The 14,190-nt window shown below is 48.6% G+C and overlaps 1 pseudogene; it reads left to right on the forward strand.

Moving 5' to 3' along the window:
- Positions 1 to 643: 643 nt before the first annotated feature.
- The window catches only part of LOC126523399 (uncharacterized), a 73,646-nt pseudogene continuing 60,099 nt past the window's right edge, over positions 644 to 14,190 (forward strand).

Genomic DNA, 14,190 nt, shown 5'->3' on the forward strand with positions numbered 1-14,190 from the left:
AAAGGAAACGATTAAAGCGTTGCATCAAAGTGAAAGTAAAGTAAATATGTCAACTATTCTGCTTCACGGCGATGGTTGCTTGCTGTGTCGGAAAACAGATTGAAAAGGAATAATTATTCCCTTTTAATATTCAATGCTTTCGCTTCATAACACGGCGACAAAGTTATGAGCTCCGACAAGTTTTTGCGGTGCCCTTACTACGACACCCGTAATTATGGCATTCCGGATACCAAGAGCCAGGATATCAAAGGCCATGCTTTTGCCGGGCTTCGGGCGTCTGAACACCAGTAACGTCATAGCCGCCACGCTTCGGACATATATTTAACTATGAAAGTACTACTGCAACAGATTTCAGCATTATTTTGCGTTGGACGCCATTAAGTAAATTCTCGTCTTTGAAAGCGACAATGCTAAAGGATATTTTCGCACAAAATAGAATAACGATATAATTTACCCTATATTAGGGTAAGTTATGTCGGCAGTTTATACCCTATAGCAGTTACGATATATTAGGGTATTTACGGCGGCAGCGGCAGCATCGAAGAAGCATCGTCCAAGTTACAACTTGCCTTTTCGCAGGTTAGTATTTCTATACTTGAGTACTTTATTTTTCCCCTATTGCTGCTGCTGCCTAATTGTGACCATGCCCTGCAATGTTATATGCGCCACTTGTGAGCTAACGCTTACTGTTTCAGACCCTATCATTGAATGTAGTGACTGTACTTCTAAATTTCACACCGGGAAATGCTTAGGAATCTCGGACACGACAATTAGGTCAAATAGAGATGCATACCGCCTGGCTTGGCACTGAATGTCTTGTAGACGGCAGAAATTGCGTGTGCAACCTAACAAATCTAGTGATGATTCTCACGCGCAAGACGTGCGGTAGTTGTTAATGACAATTAACGGAAAGCTTGACCAGCTGTTGCCACTCCGAGAGGTAGTTGAAGGCATTGAAGATACTTTACAATTTCTGAGCGAACAGTACGATGAACTGCAACAACTAACGGAGCGAAATGAAAATGAGATCAAGGATCTAAAAGCAGAACCGAAAGACTTGAAGGAGACGAGAGCGACGTCAATCAGTTTCATGCTGAAATTGACCAACTTGAATTGAGCAGCCGCCGCTTAAATCTGGAATTTCATGGGATTCAACACTCTGAAAAAGAAGACCTGCTCGAAAAGCTAAACGAAGTAGCCGTGCAGCTCGAACTTCCACAGCTCTCAGAAAATGACGTTGTTTCAGTTCCCCGGCTGCCGTCAAAGAAAGAAAAGATACCGGGTATAATCTGTCGCTTCGCGAAACAAGCCGACAGGGACCGCTGGTGGAAAAGCAGAAAGAAGTTGCGTGAATCGAATGACCATGTATTCCTGCTTGAAAATGTGACAAAAAGGACCAGTGATTTGCTCTTCCAGACAAAGATATGGGCGAAGCGAGCAAACTACAAATATGTGTGGCACAGCAACGGCCGCGTTCTTATCCGAAAAGCGTCTGCTACAAACAAACACGTACCCTTCAGCCGCTAGCCTCCACCTTATATTGCCAGACGGTTACACTACCCCCCACTGCCGGTGCTGTGGCATTCAGCCGGCTACGCTTCCGCATATGCTGTGGGAGTGCCCAGCACAGTACACACACATTAACACCACGACCCTCTGGTCGAGGTTGCATGAGGCTCTGCGGAGCTCCGCCCCCGACGACCAAACCTGGGCGACCCAGCACGCTCGTGAGGCGGCGGCGAGGCAAGCCCTTGACGTCCCCTCAAGGGAGGCTTAGGCCCGGCCATCATAAAGAGCCGGTTCTACCATAAAAGTTTATCCCCTCCCCCTCCCCCCCCCCCCCCCAAGCACGAATGAATACATTCAAATTCGTGACGTCGCACTGACGTACCGGGGCTAAAGTTTTTGCGCGAAATATCTAAAATCGTTCTCCTTCACTTTCTCATCTAATACGCACCAATTACCGCGAAATAGATGAAGGCGTAGTAATTAAAGAATGATTTATAAGTGTGAATTGATTATTTAGTGCTTATATTTAGAGCCCTTTTAAGGACAGTATACTCATATTCGAAGGCAGACTTTTAGAGTCGGTGTCGTGAAACCCTTAATCAAGCTGGCAAAGATCTCGGCTTTCTTAGTACCTGTACCAGAAAGGAAGTGCGTCTTTTGCTTTAATTTTGCTGTTGCTTTGAGCGTGAAAGTTGTTCTGTGGCCGCCGTGCAAATGATGAGTAATGTTTTGTACTAAAATCCCCGCCGCACCCTGTGAGTAATTTGAGCCACGCCACCAAAACTATTTGTGCAAGTGAGCCTGTTAATGTCCATGAAGGAATGCTCCATGAAAGTAACCTCCAGCTTACGTACGTGTGATGAAATCGACTAAACAAACTATATTGCCCTTAGCTCGAGAGCGCAACTAAATATTCCTAAAAAATAGCAAAAAATTATGGAAGGTACACAGGTCGACCTGCCTTTAAAATGAATTGTCACATAAAGTCGGAGGAGAATGAAGTGTCATTGCAATTATTTATGTGACGAGCGTAATTCTAATTTTTTTTTTACTTGGCTACTTCTTTTCTCAAGCCATAATGTAAATTGCAAAAACAATAAGAAATAAATGCTGAACCAGCTTCGCAGAAAATGCTATTGAAAGGGTATGCGGAAGCAAGTTGAGATCGTGCAGGCACACTCTGCAGGTGATGTAGTACATGAACTTGTTATTCAGTCACCACTTTAGATGCACCTGGACGAACACGCGATAGCGAGGCACGTGTTCCGGCGACTTGGTGAAACGTTTGTGCTTACTGCAGCGCCGTCCATTAGCCTCAACTGCGCCAAATGATTAGAGCGTTCAGCTTTGCGTCTTTTTCCCGTGGAAGAAAGAAAAGAGCTAGGAGAGAGCATGAATCCGCATGATTGAAGCCAACTGAGTCGGCCCAACACGTGCTGACACGTCAGAGCGCGCGGTAGGTTTTATTGCTCCCGATCTATCCGCGCTCTATTGGCGGCACAGCCAAACAAGTGCACATTAATCACAATATGATTGAGAACGGAACACACTCGGCTAATTCGCCGATACCCACTGGTCACATGTTGAGCAGAATTCTTGATGGGGAAAAATCGAATGCGATGGTTTTACGAATATGTAGCTTGCCGAGGCTGGCTGCGCATTTGAATGCTCTCTAGTAGTTTATATCCTTACTTCACGCTTTTTGCATCGTTTTATCTTCATTTTTGCGTTTGCATGCTTAGAGATACGACACACAGGAGGTTTCAGTTAATATTGGCATGAACAAGTCAACAGATTGCCTGTGACCTGCAATCGCAAGTAAGCTTAAGCGTTTTCCTTTTTCTTTTTCATGAGGTGTTTTCTGCTATAGCGTAGCCACAGTCACTGCTGACGTAAAATGCACTTGAGCATGAACGCGCATGATAAGCTGCTCTGAGCGTGACCTGCAGAGACAGCGGAATAAAAAGACACTTTAAGTCCACCAGAAATTGCTTGATCACCGAGAAGATTTTTGATTGTGCCTGAAGAAAAATGGCACCACTTGAGTCATGTCAATTTACCGCATCTGAGCGTAGTAATCTCGTTTCTACTCCGAGGCTACGAAGACGGAAAGATGCCTATTTTTATTGCGCTGGCTTGATGGAGAATTGGGCTATTCCAGGCTTCGTCAATTATTACTGCAAATATTTCGCGTCCGCGTCGAGGAAGCCCGAGAAGCACTCATTACCTTCTTCGGAATGAGTACTAGTGAGTTCACGCCTTTGCTAACGCACTCCAGAGCAAAGCTGTGACATGCCGGCGACAGGGCCAAATTAGGCGCCCCGCAGCTCGGAAGCAGATGCACGCGGGATGCGAGCATAGTAGGCGATTCTACGCGGGTGGAAGTGGGGGATATTGCTTTCGGGGATCCCGGCCAAGGCGGCCGCATTTCGATGAGCGCGAACAGCGAAAACACCCCTGCACTTAGATTTAGTTGCACGTCAAAGAACCCCAGATGGTCCAAATTTCCGGAGTCCCCTAATACAGCGTGCCTCATAAGCAGATCGTGGTTATCGCACGTAAAACCCAATAATTAATTGTCTCCCACTATGCCTCTACGGGAATGAAAGAACTGCAGGAACTTTACTGAGACGTATACAAGATGGATGCTATGCTCCGTATGAGAAGTTATGTACTGCATGGCAACAGGACCTCGTTTGCCCTCTGTTGACCTCCCGGCCACTGCTCGGTTTTCTGCCACAAATACCGGGATTAAAAACACCCGCAACAGAACTGCTGTAGCAAGGCACAAATAATACAAATACTTCAAGGATTACGTGGAACTACTGCTTGCATCTTTACCTGCAGTGTACTTAACAAGTATAGATGTAGAGAGAGAGAGAGAGAGAGAAGGGAAGACAGAAAGGCAGGGAGGTTAACTAGACTGAGTCCAGTTTGCTACCCTACACGTGGGGAGGGGAATGGGGAGTGAAAGAGGGAGAGAGAGAACTTAGATATAGGATGTCTACAGTCTGGCACTCAAGTCTGTTTCCCTCAGGTAGCGAAAAAGCGCTCGAACTGCTTTCTGGGCCATTGAACTATGAGGCCAGGCCCCCAAGATCTTCGCTTCCGTAAATGGCCTGTCATCCAGTCTATTTAAGGCACACTGGAGAGTCTCGCGTTGATTATCGAAGCGAGAACAGTGGCACAGAAGGTGACTGATGGTCTCTTCACACTTGCACTTCGCGCACATTGGTGAATCCGCCATTCCAATACGATAGCTGTAGGAGTTGGTGAATGCTACTCCTACCCACAGCCGACACAGCAGTGTTGCGTCACGTCGTGGAAGGTTCGCTGGTAATGTAAGTTTCAGTGATGGGTCGAGGCTGTGTAAACGACACTTAGAGTTCTGAGGTGTATGCCAGCAACCTAACGTGATTGTACGAGCGAGATTGCGAAGCTCTCTTGCAGCGTCGACTCTGGATAAAGGTATAAGGAGTGTCGGTGAGCCAGCCTGGGCACGTCGGGCAGCGTCATCGGCGAGGTGATTACCAACGATGCCACAATGTCCCGGCAGCCACTGAAATATGATGTTATGTCCTCTTTCAGAAGCGCAATGGCAGGTTTCGTGGATTTGTGACACCAGCTGTTCATAATTGCCACGTCGTAAACTTCTCAAGCTCTGGAGGGCTGCTTTCGAGTCACAAAATATTGCCCATTTGTTGGGCGGTTCTTTTTCAATGTATTCGACAGCAGCGCGAAGAGCGGCCAGTTCAGAGCCTGTAGATGTCGTTACGTGTGATGTCGTAAACTTGATGACGACCGATTGAGATGGTAGAACAACTGCGCCCGTAGAATTTTCCGAGACGGAACCATCCGTGTAAACATGAATTCGGTTAGAGTATGAACAATGCAGAAGTTCCAGTGTGATCTGCTTGAGAGCCGCGGTGGTCAGGCTAGCTTTCTTCACTATTCCTGGAACAGCAAGGTACACAGGAGGCTTCTTCAAGCACCACATAGGGGATGGCGTTCTTGTTGCGGGTGAGTGCCTCAAAGACAAAGAGTGCCGGTTAGCCGCAATTGATCTGGAGAACGCTGCCCTGGGTCTTTTCTCAGGCAATCGAGCGAGATGGTGGTCAGGGACTCGGGATATATGGCGAACATGCACCCGGAGCGCGTCGATATCTATATAGGTCCTTATTGGGTGGTCTCTCGCGGTGGCAATTGTTGCCACGGTTGAAGCATTTCGAGGTAGCCCCAGACATGTTCGAAGGGCTTGGCCTTGAATGCTCTGTAGGACATGGATGTTAGTTTTGTTAGTATTGGACAGCACTGGTGTGCTGTATCGCAAGTATCCCAGGAAGAGCGTCCTGTATAGTTGAAGCATAGATGCCACGGATGTGCCCCACGTTTTACCGGCGAGAAACCTTAGTATGTGGGAGATAGAAGTAAGCCTCTTCTTCAAATATGTGATGTGGGGGCTCCATGAAAGGTCTCTGTCTATAATAACGCCTAGGAATCGGTGAGTTTTTGCGTAGGAAATTGGTTGGTGGTCAATAGAAATGGGGTACCAGGTCATGGGCTTGTGGGTAAAGGCGACTAAGGCGCACTTCTCGGTCGAAATGCTGAGGCCTTGCGCACGCAGGTACGATGATGTTAGGGTCACTGCTTTTTGGAGCCGTGCACGCACCTGGAGACGTGTAACTGCCGAGGCCCATATGCATATGTCGTCAGCATATATAGAAAGGTTTACTGTATGTGGCAGAACGTCGGCAAGGCCAAGGATTGCAAGGTTGAACAAAGTGGGGCTAAGAACCCCACCCTGAGGGACGCCACGGTAAGTGTAATGGTCAGCAGTTCGGCCATCTGCACTGTGCACAAAGAAGGATCTTTTGAATAGATAGCTCCGAATCCACCGAAACATGCGTCCACCTATTCCATTATTTTCCAGGGCATCAAGGATGGCTTCATGCGTTACATTATCATAGGCGCTTTTCACGTCGAGGAATAGTGCAACCGATATACGCTTGTGGTGTTTTTCCTGTTGTACAGACGAGACTAGGTCGATGACGGTGTCAATAGAGGAACGGCCTCTTCTAAAACCAGCCATGGCATCGGGGTATACGTTGTGGCGCTCAAGATACCATTCTAGGCGGGTGAGAATCATTCTTTCCATGACCTTCCCAACACAGCTGGACAGCGCAATGGGTCGGTAGGACGCTAGGTCAAGTGGCGACTTTCCAGGCTTCAGGAGTGGTATCAAGCGGCTGGACTTCCACCGCTCAGGAACGACGCCATCATTCCATGACTGGTTATAACATTCCAGCAGTCTGCTTCGGCCATCTTCACCTAGGTGGCATAAAGCAGCGTAGGTGATGCCATCTGGTCCTGGCGACGATGAGCGCCTGCATGAGGCCAGAGCAGCGTCCAATTCCTCAAGTGAGGACACATTCAATTCTGGGAAGCGTGTCGCAGGAACTTCACCCAGAATTTCACTATTGATGGTGACCACACTGCCCGCAATCTTCACACAGAAATCTTCGGCTATATCGACCTGTGAGCGGCCTTGATGAAGGGCTAGGGCTGAGAATGGGTGTCGTTGCTGTGGAGACGAGCCAAGGCCGCGCACCGTCCTCCATATGATAGACAGAGGCTTGCGGGGGTCAAGTGATTCGCAGAACGTCTTCCACCGTTGTTCCTCCAACCTGTCCATACGACGTTGGATTTTCTTCTGTATACGTCGAGCGACTCTAAGGTCATTAATTGACTTCGTGCGCCTGTATCGCCTCTCGGCTCTTCTGCGAATCGTTCGAAGTCGCTCAAGTTCCATGTCAAAATCCGTACGTTTTTTCGCAGACGTAAATGTGTACTTAGACGATTCCAGTACACTTGTAATAAGGTTTTCAATGGTGCCGGTAAATCCTTCTTTGCATGCCTCTTCCACCTTTGTCTTATACGTTGACCACCTTATATATGCTTGTCGGGAAGTACAAGAGGAGAAGCTTCCAAATCCATTGATAATTAAGTAGGTGGGAATATGGTCACTACCATGAGTCTCGATGTCAGAGAACCATCGAACATTTTGACCAAGTTGCCGTGAAACCAAGGTCAAGTCTAGGCAACTGCTATAGTTCGCACCACGCAAGTACGTCGGACTGCCATCGTTCATAATGCAAAGTTCATGGTCGGAAGCAAATTCCACAAGTTTCCGGCCCCTGGAATCTATTCTGGAGCTTCCCCAAGCCAAGTGATGAGCATTAAAATCTCCTGTGATAATCCAGGGTCCAGTAGTTGCCGTCAGGATGTCTCGCAATCGGTCGCCGTCGAACCGACTATATGGGGATATGTAGGCGCCGATAAGGGAGAAGGCCACTTTATTCTTTGTAATGCGGAGACACACGTATTGGTTTCCATCATGAGGCTGCACTGAGTGGGGAATGTAAGTAAGTTCTGTACGGATGTAAACAATTACTTTGCTGGGTTGCCCGCACGTTGACGCCATAAAGGCTTCGTATCCAGAGAGTCTTAGCGCTTTCGACACGTTCGGTTCACATATTACCACTACAGGAAATCGGTTCGTGAAAACGTATTGGCGGAAACATGAAATCCGTGATTTAAGTCCTCTGGCATTCCACTGGAAAATTGTCGCGCTACGCACCTCATCACGGAGTGAAGGCAGTGGAAGAGCCATTGTGCTTATGCAAGATTTGCAAGCACTGGGCTCAGGGCATCCAACACTTGAACTGCGCTTCGAGCTGTTGGCGTATTCGAGTTGCCCACAAGCGTGCGAATCGCATTTATCAAAGACTTGAGCATTGTTACAATTCGGCGGTCATGCTCTGTCAGCTCATCTGGGTGAGGGGTGGAGCATTGTGGTGCCTTTCCTTGTTGGGGTTTTTCCACAGGGCTTATCCTTGGCAGTGGTGGCCATTCCTCATTCACGGCAGTCTTTTCAGATGCTCCGTTATCTATACACGGTTTGGAAACATTCTGCACTGAGGTTGGAGCAGATTCAACAGCAAGAGGCTGTGCGGCACGCGTATTCTTTGTGCGGAGAGCAGAATTCCTTGATGAGCGTCTGCGACGAGAACGACGTCGCCTGACGTCAGCAGCTGCTTCACGATGGGTCGACCGGTCCCTAACCATTTTCTTCAAGATGGAGAGTTCTCGCCTAACTCTAGGACAATCCTTTGATGAGGCATCGTGGGGCCCTTGACAGTTCGGACACTTATAAGTTTTTGCCTGGCAGTTGCCTGCTGAGTGTTGTGCTGCACAGCGGGAACATATAGCAGACTTTCCACAGACGGCGCTCACGTGGCCGAATTTCTGACAGTTCCTGCACTGAAGCGGCTTGGGAACAAAGGGCCGGACAGCATGTCGAAAATGACCTACCTTCACATGCGATGGAAGGCAGTCACCTTTAAAGACAATTTTCACGCATCTGGAAGTTCCGAGACGGGCCACCTGTAGTATGTGGGTCCCATGATTGGCAGGCTTTATCAAAAGTGGTAAATCCTCGCCTGAAATGGCCGCATCAATGTCATATATGACGCCTGTGGTAGTCTCTTTTCCCATCGGGATGATGGTACGGACGTTCATGCCACCGAGAACAGTGACAGCTCGCAGAGAATCTAACGCCGACGCTTGGGCGACGTCTACCGCGACAATATTCTTCCGAGGGTTGACTCGTACGTCCTCAATGCCATTTGGCAACAGTCTCTCGAGTTCAACCGATGCAACTTGCCTGTTGAGGAACCTCATGTTGTCGGTGGGTAGCACAGGTAAGAAAAGGATGGTGTACTTTGGCGAACTTTGCGGAGTCCTCATAGTAGATGTGTCCACAGAGGCCCCAAGCATCCGCCGCTTTGCTTTCTTACTCAGGACAGTCACGTAGTCGTCGTCGGAGCTGTCGTCGCTCTCGGTCGAGTCTATCAGGGTAGCCTCGCTGTCGCTCGAGAGGCTGTTCCGCTTCCTTGAGGCTGCCGACGCGGGCGCCGCTACATCAGGTCGGAGTGCGGGTGGCTCCACTTCCATTCCCGTCGGGCAGGGAACAGTGTTCCCCGGAAGAAAGCGAGAATTACCACAAAATACTGGTGACGGAGAACAAACACTCAGCAATAGGATCACTTCGTCGTCGTCTGCACCAAGTATAGATGTAACACGTTTGATAGCTTTCGAGATAAATATTGAACTTTTACGATAAGCTGGCGCGACAACAGGAAAGGGAAGGTGTTAAATACATGGAAACGCAGCAATATAGGTGGCGCATGCGCGTATTTCTACGTCCCAACAGGGATATAAGCAATCACAATGAGTGTATGGGTCATTTAGTCCGTGATAGTCACTTACGGAAAAACAAATATCTGGCCACGCAAGGAGTAGGTGCCTCTCAAAAATTATAATTTAAAACGTTCTGACAGCATTTTTTAGTGCGCTAGTGCTATATATAGGGTACTAATCCGGTGAAAAGCGCTTGTGTGTCTGCCCGTGCGCTGCGCGACCAGAAAGAGCCAACAGCAGCGCCTCCCGGTGGAGAGGATGCAAGGGGTAGGTACGTCACGCGTTGGAGGAGAGTAACACCTGCAGCCAATGACGAGCTCCCACCTCGCACAGCACAGCCACTCAGTGCGCGCGCGCGCCACGACAGCTGTAGCCAATGGGAAGCCACACTCGGCCTCAGTGGCGGTCGGGGGGGGGGGGGGGGGATTAGCGCCGCGCGTTAAAGCCCCTTAAACTTTGTCAAGTAGCGACACTCTCCTCCTCCGCCTTCACTCTTCCACGATTCTCCTCTTTTTCACGCTCTCTCCTCGACCGTGGCGCATGTTGGCGTAGTGACAACGGTGTCAACATGCGCTCCTCGCCACTCCGTTGACGCTTCTCGAGCGAAAATGGCGCTGAAGCACGGCGCGAGCACCCACGTGATGCTATTAGGCCAATAGCGACGCGGCGTCGGCCAGAGCGCGCGAGGAGGACGCAGCATTCTTCAAACCGTGGCGCTGCTTTACGACGTTTAAGGGGCTTTACCGCGCGTGGGTCTGCTCTTCTCGAGGATAGTTTAGTAGCGCGTCAGAACAAGTGTCGTGTTTCTTCGGAGGTGGGCCATGGATGAGGCAGAGGGTCCATCTGGGTTGGTCGGCGCGGAGCGTCCGGCTCGACGGAAAACACCGCTATGGTGGAACCGACTACACGAGCGTACGTCGACTGATCCTGGCAATGTAGTTAAACGAGAGAAGTTAGACGCAAACAGGTTGAGAAAATGTCGTGAACGTGCAAATGAAGCTTGTGCGCAGAGGAAACGTCGTCTCGACGCTGAAGCCGAGGCCATGAGAAACGCGCGGGATAACGAAACTCTCGATCAGCGACAATACCGTGTAGACGCCAACGTTCAAACTATGAGGACACGACGGGCGAAGGACACTGCCAAAGAGTAAGCCGCGCGTTTGGTCAAGTACGTTCACTGACGAGTGGCACACACCTAGTGCCACATAACAAATAACGCAAGTTGGCATCAAAGGGTTCATTGGAGACTAGCACCGACCGTGTGGCACATTCCCATGATTAGCCGAACCAAACTTTGCGAAACTAGTGTCAATGGTGTTAGCGCCCAATACTTCATGCGTAGCCAGGGCTAAGCGTCAGCGAATTCTGTTTATTAATAACAGGAAACTACGGGAGACCTTATCGCCATTAGACGGGGGCGCAATGCGAAAGCACCTTTGTACTTAGACTTAGGTGCACGTTAAAGAATCCCAGGGGATCCAAATTTTTGGTGTCTCCCACTACGCCGTGCCTCATAATCAGATCGTGGTTGTTGGCTAGTGCACGTCGCATAACATAGTGAAAATAAGTAGTGAATACCGTCTAAGAGCAAGAACGCATGCAAATTTCTCTATAGTCTGTGAAACCAGATAATCTAGTAAAAGACCACGTAAACGTGCAACAACATTTATGAACGTGCCCAGTTCCACATATGAATAAAAGCACTTGAACATAACCAAGAAAAGACACAGTTCGCAGTTTAGCGGAGGGGTTGACCGGCTGCTTTTACTTTCATTGCACGATGTTACAAGAACTGTGCGTCACGTTGCCACTGACAGGGTGGATGGAGGGGGTCATTATAAAAATTCCAGCAGAACACTCCGCAGAATGACTGTCGACGTTACTACGATTAACATTCACGCAATGTAACAACTAACTGTATTGCTGAAGAAGCTATCTAAAATTATTAGATTTATTTAGAATTTCTAGTAGCAGAGGTAAGCTAAGAATGCCAATCGCATTAATACAGTCGCGTGAAACAGCGCTCCACATACTACAGTGTATACGCCTTCGGACGCTACAAAGAAAGGCTCACTAAACCACGAGCGCGCTCGAACACAGTAAAAATGCTTCGTTGCTACAGTGTTCAAGCACGGCTGTGAGTAAACGAGCCCTGCCAACTGCATCCGGTTTTCGCCAGCTTTCACTGTAGATTTAGGGTTCCCCATAGGGTGTCCGATAGTCTGTGTTTCTGCGCTCTCCTGTGTGCAAGGTTTAACGGCTGAATATGGAGAGCAGGCTGTGAGGTATGTCATTGGGGAGACGTGCAGAATAGTTCTGATAGAATGCAGTTCTTTACCCTATAAGTAAAGCAGATTACACGAAAGTTTTCAATGCGAATAATTTTTTGCCTCATTCTTCGCACTATGACCAGGCAGGTAGGTTCCCGTATCGCCTGGCTTCAATAAAAGGAGGATATAATGGGGGGACGGACGATGGAATCGAACCTCTGTCGTCAAGCACAGAAGCGCGCTGCTGTAGCCGTTAGGCTCACGATCGCTTTTTTTTTCTTTCTTTATTGCCTTACTCAATTCACACACATTAGGTTCTGAAGGCAGCTATATAGTTCTTTGAAACACTCGGCGCGTGCGCTGCGAACCACTGCCTGATGCTATTTTCTTGTGAAAATCACGTGAGGTGTCTTAACTACCTGTCGTTTGTTAGCGTCTGAAGCCCCAATAGCCACTGACGCTGTGATGGGTAATTGAAATGCACTGAGGCGATTACCATGAACAGAATGTTTACTTCATCTTCAAAGGCCGCTTGGCGGGCAAACCTGTATTGCATAGTAGTGTTGTTGGTACTCTGGTTTTGGGTTCTTCGTTTGACATTACGCGTCACACATAAGGGTAGCTTGTTTACGTGGCAGCTCAAACGTGATGTCTGGCGTGCGCAGCCCGGAGCGCCACTCTAAGCTGGTCAAGCGCACCCACACTGTCGTTCGTCTCCATCGCCGAGAGTTGATTGCTAGACGGTAAAATAATTTACGCCCTTCAAAGTGATAAATGGTGTAAATTTTTTTATAACTCACACTCTTAGGGTGTGATTTACATAACCGACACCCTAATCATGTGAATCATAAACACCTTTACGCACTATTTCACTTTCAAGTGTGTAAATTATTTTATAGTGTATAGTGAGGAGATGAGGTTAGGATGCCGAAGATACAGGAATGGGTTTATTTACATATTTACCGCTGACAATGCCGCATAGAGACCCGTGGCTATATGAGAGCACATTACAGGTCGTACCAGCATCAAGCCGCCCCAAAAACACAAGACGGTTGCTTAAATAACACTCGTGCTGCCCAGATCCCTATGCTAGGCCAACGGGTGACGCTATAATCGACCAATCAGGTGGCTAGTAGCCGTCGTTTCGCACCACCACCGAGTAGGAAAGGTCACCACAAGGCACACGCACCAACTCTTATAGGATTGTTGAAAGGGGGAAGCCAGTAAACCCGACATATTGCCCAAGCGGCGTTAGAGGCGAAAGTCACAAGCTCGCCAGAAGGAACGACACAGCCTGAAAACCTCCAACCCCTCCTTGACTCGTTTTATGGGTGGCCACGAAGACTTGACGTCACCAATTAGCAGACTCTCCGATGCCGTATAGGCTTGGCCGGCTTGCTGAACGCGCACAAACCAATTTTCCAGCTCATTTCGTTGGATTCAGCAGGAGTCCAGCAAACCGTTCTGTTGTCGCGCTCTGATAATGAACGCCGCCAATAAAGCCGCACCTGAATGACGCACACGCCTTGTCGGACGAACTTCACATGGACGACGGGGGCGAGTCGATGGAGAAGACTCTCCTGACCATTTCGCTGGTCTCGTCAGCTTCTGAGTGGTTACTCTGGCTCTGTGGGATGCTTTTCATGTCATCGTGTCTATGGCGCTTGCACATCGTCGTAACAGTGTTCACGTTGCTCAACGATTTGACTGCAAAATACGACGAATACAAATAAGTACTAAATTTCAAAGAATCCATTGGCTAGTGGCCTGGTGTAGTACAGAATTGTTTAGATTCCGGCTCTATGCATCTGCTTGCCATCAACTGTGCATCTCACCTTCCCACGCAGCAAATGCCGTCATAGCTTCCTGCATTATTAAGTCACAACGGGGCAAAGATGATTGTACAAGTATATTTGCGGCATAAACACGTGACATAAGAAAGCCTCGGCACCACGGGTGCTCAGAAAGAAAAAAAGAATGCCCGGCAAGATGAGAGGGAGTATGCTCAGGAATTTAATTTCGAACGGTAAACAATAGATTAGGAGGCCTCTTACGTGTTACTGCGACAGCGCGCGAGGCAATATCGCAGAGTACAAACGCGCACCTACGCCTGTGCTCCGTCAACGCCGTCAACAAAGCCTGGAGTGAAAAG

This window comes from Dermacentor andersoni, chromosome 6 (genome assembly GCF_023375885.2).
Source record: "Dermacentor andersoni chromosome 6, qqDerAnde1_hic_scaffold, whole genome shotgun sequence".
Classification (NCBI taxonomy): Eukaryota; Metazoa; Arthropoda; class Arachnida; order Ixodida; family Ixodidae; genus Dermacentor; species Dermacentor andersoni.